The following is a 4,627-nucleotide window of genomic DNA, read 5'->3' as shown; positions in this document are numbered from 1 at the left end:
GAGTTAGGTTGCTTTTTTCTCCCCTTTTTTACACTGTAGACTCAACTGATTTCATTGCCTTAAAAACAAAAATATTCCACGTGGGAAAATAAGTTACTGTCTTAAAATATAAAAGAAAAGCTCTCTGGAGCAAAGAATTTTAAATAGAACATTTAAATGAATCTGAGCGAAAGCAATGCCATACACAAACACACAGAAAAGTATTGACGAATTTCAAAATAACAGATGCAAATCTACTAAACATTAGGAAATTGTATCTAGCTATACACTGAAATAATGTGGCTTGGACATAGAGGGCTTATTCAAGGAACACATGCATAATTCAATTAAAAAGTACTAGACTACACTGAGGGGCACCTGGGTGGCTCAGTAGGGTAAGCATCTGATTCTTGGTTTGGCTCAAGTCATGATCTCACGGTTTCGTGAGTCTGAGCACAGATCCTGCTTGGGATTCTCTCTTTCCCTCTCTCTTCGCCCTTCCCCCACTAGTGCTATCTCTGTCTCTCTCAAATAAATAAGTAAAGAAATACAGAAATAACTTTAAAAAATACCAGACTACATTGAGAATGAAGGAGAAAAACATAACCAACACAACAGATGCTCTAGCCACACAAAATTGGTAAAGTTCATGTTTTCGGAAGGGAGGGCACTTAACAATGTAGGAATAGGCCAGAAGTATCAAGGACAGACAAAGATGTAGGTCTGTCAAAGGATTTTCCCGAAACATAAATGTTTTCTACCAAATCAACTAAAAATAGACAAACCTGTACAACTTCAGACAAAAACATGAAAAGGTTTTTTACAGGTGAAAAAAACAGAAACGGCACACTTACATAAAAAACAAATGTCCAACCCCACTAGCAACTAAAGGAAATACAAACCAAAACAGCAAGTAAATGCTGTAACTCATTTACCAGCTGACAAAATTTTTAAAACTGGATAATGTAAAATTTCAGAGGAAATGTAAAACAGAAACACTCACCCACTGCAGCTGGAGATGGAAAATGGAACATAACCGCCGTGAAAAACATTTTTGGCATCACGTAGTGTAGTTGAATAAACTTTCAGCACAGTGGGTCTCAAAGTGGTGCACGTCGGAGTCACCTGGCGATATTTAAAGCGAAGGCCTGGCTCCACCCCCAGCCAGTCTAATTTAATTGATTCCGAGTGAGAGCTGGGTGTTGGGAGTTTTAGAAGCTCCCCAGGTGAGTCTATAATGCAATTATGGGGGCGCCCGGGTGGCTTCAGCTCAGGTCATGATCTCGCGGTTTGTGAGTTCAAGCCCCACGTGGGGCTCTGTGCCGACAGCTCAGAGCCTGGAGCCTGTTTCAGATTCTGCATCTCTGTCTCTCTGTCTCTCTGTCTCTCTGTCTCTCTGTCTCTGTCTCTCTCTCTCTCTCTCTCTCCCCCTCCCCCACTTGCGCTTTCTCTCTCTCTCGCTCAAAAAATGAATGAACGTTAAAAAATTTTTAAGTATCAACCTCCACTGATTTCATAATTTTAACTTATTGCCCTAAACTCAGTTTTCCTCTTTGTATACAGACTGATCTCCTAGTGAAAATAATTTGTGTAGCTTATCCAAAAGCTGTCTACCATTTTATTCATAGAATGAGCATGAATTCCTTTGTGTAATATTTTGTATTATTCATTCATGATATTAGAGCTCACTTCTGTACAAACAATGAATCATGGGTTTCAATTTTGAAACAATATTAATCATTAATGGGATCTAAATCTGTCTACTTTATGGGCATGCACAGATTTCTACAAGATAAAAACGTTACATGCAGCAAAAAGAAGCCAAATAAATCTATTTCAGAAACATAAAATGTGTTCTTTATTCTTTAGAAATTCTATCAGGTTTTAATCATGATTACTTTCATAATCAGTGTTATTAACAACTGCATAGAAGCTTATATATTTATTTATTTCCTAAATAAGAGAGCCCCATTTCTTTCCTAAGAACATTCAAAGCCCTTTCCCAACTTAGCCTGAATTCTCTTTCGTAGTATTTTCTTCTATTCCCCTTCTCCATTTATTTTGTACTCTGGATATGTTGGCCTCATCTGGAGTCCTTAAGGATTAACATATTTTTAGGGCTTTGTTTCTTTTTGTGGCAGTGATCTCTACCCTGAACCACCTAATGTTGAAATTCCTCCTTCTTTCTCCACCTCAATGCCATTTTTGTCTACCAGACAAATTGTCATATGTATTCTCCCATGTCCGGCTCAGAAAGGCAGTCTTTCTTAAAGACCTTCTTCAAACTTCCGTGGCCCACTCTTCCGCTTGAATTAAACACTCCTTACTCAGTACTTCTAAATAAAGAGATGCAAAGACGTTCAAACTCAGTCATCAGGTAAGTTAAATTAATAATGTCATACCCCTATGCAACCAGAGGAATGACGAAATTCAAAAGACTGAATATCTATGTCATCTAAGGCCAGGAGCAACTGGAAATTTTACACACTGCTGTTGAAATGTAAATTGCACTACTCACGTTCAGAAGGTGTCAGCAATATCTACTAAATCTGAACTAACATATACCCTGGGACCCAGCAATTGTGCTCTTGGTTATATAAGCACAGAAATATACAGTAGATGTACCAAAAGACATGCATGAATGAGGAGATTATAAAGTCAGAACTAAGAATACAATAGACAACCAAGGTCTAACGAGGTAGAATGGGTGGCTACATTTTGGTATTCTTCATACAACAAAATAACTACAATAAAAATGGAATTAAAAGCTTCTGCTATGAGCTACAACAGGATGTCTCAAGTCGCATTCTGTTCAGGACGGTGGATAGGAGAAAGGATGCATATATGACATATACACACAATTAAAAAATCAGCAAATTCCATCTCTGACGTTGGAAATCGGAGAGTAGGTAGCTTTGTGGAGACAGAAAAAGAGAAAAATGAAGACTGGGTGAAGGTCTGGGGGATGGTCTATGGTGCTGAAAATATTCTATTCCTTGATCCAGATGGTGTTTCTGTGGTTAAAATTCTTGAGCTATACAGCTACGACGTCGGCTCTGTCTATATATATCACACTTCCAAAAAAAGACTATTAAAATATGAAGCTATAAAATGCTTGGCATTCTGTATCTCAGAGGAATATAGAATTGGTCTCCAGGATTTATATATGAGCTCTTTTAAAATTCTTTTAAATCAAGTATCTGGAAAAGACAATCACACTAATGGTATTGATAAGTCAAACTATTATTTATTTCAAAGTTGTAGAAGCCAGTTTGAACTTCAAACAATACAGTTGTTACAGTTGTAGGTGGTCCTCTTTTGGTATACTTTACTAAATTTCCATAGAGTTAGTCTCAGTTATAATGAAGTGAGCTATCATTAGATGGAATTTGATTGTTTAGAGTGTTAGTTTTTTATATCAAGGATAGACTTGACCTGTCAACCCCTCATCTATGTTTACCTTTCTTTGAGGGGGCAAAGCCCACAACTTCAGTATGGGTATTTTTCATATGTATTTTCTCTGTGTTTGAGAAATGATCATATTACTACCATAAAACAGAATGGAAATTCGTGGATCGAGTGTTAACAGAGCCAGCATGTACAAGCACATTAGGTTGAACCCTACTGTGACTCACCACAGTTTGCGTTACCAGGGACTAATAATCATGAAGGAATAATTGTCCATATTTTATTTCCCTTGAACAGTGAGGTCACCAATTTATAATATAATTTAATATGGGGAAGTCCTGAAAACAAATTGTCATTAAACTTGCTATCATCTCTAGGATTTGATAAATGAAGTGTGCGCTAATATTCCCTTTTTTAACCTTCAGAGAATTACTTCTACTTTGATAGCCTATCTTGTAGAGTGCGTAAACGGCAATGCAGCTTTCGCCCCGAGGTGGAGATTGCCCCTCAATTTCACATGCTTGAAAACTCTGACAAAAGGGATGATGTGAGTTTTACATGATGAGATAAGCGGAACATTGAAAAATCTAGCCTCAATTACAGGTGAGTCTTTTGTCTGCACGCGTTGTTCTCGAATAGAAAACAAAAGCACCCTGTGCATATTGGCAATGCTTTTCTCTTCACTTTAACATTTACAGTAATCCCTACACATTTGGGGTTTTTAATCAGCAACTTCAAAAATGTCTGTTTCTGGAAATCCTTCTACTGATGTGTCACGTGTAGTCCTCAAAACTGACAGTTTCACAGTAAGACATGCTCGGGATGAGAGGCTTTCTATTGAGCCTTTACAAACTTGTTGCAAAGAAGAGGAGAACCAGGTTGATCTAGCTGCTTGACGCTTGATTTCAGTTTGCTACTGAGTCAGTCCTTCGTCTTCCTGAGTCTCACCTGGTCTGTAGGCACGGCAAGGGGAGGAAGACCTACTACTCACTGATGCACAGAACAACTGTGTTATTTTCTATTGCTGCCATAAAGAATCACCGTGTAACAAATGGCCACAAACTTAGCATCTTAACACAAAAATTTATCTCATCGTTCTGGAGGGTAGAAGTTCGATGGGTCCTACTGGACGTCACTCAAGGTTTTTGGCAAGGCTGCTTTCTTTCCTGGAGCCTCTAGGGAGAATCCTTTTCCTTGCTTTTTTTTTTTTTTTTTTTTTTTTTTTTTTTTTTTTTTTTTT

This window comes from Herpailurus yagouaroundi, unplaced genomic scaffold (genome assembly GCF_014898765.1).
Source record: "Herpailurus yagouaroundi ecotype Mexico unplaced genomic scaffold, PumYag 142, whole genome shotgun sequence".
NCBI lineage: Eukaryota > Metazoa > Chordata > Mammalia > Carnivora > Felidae > Herpailurus > Herpailurus yagouaroundi.
This window is presented reverse-complemented; position numbering follows the sequence as displayed.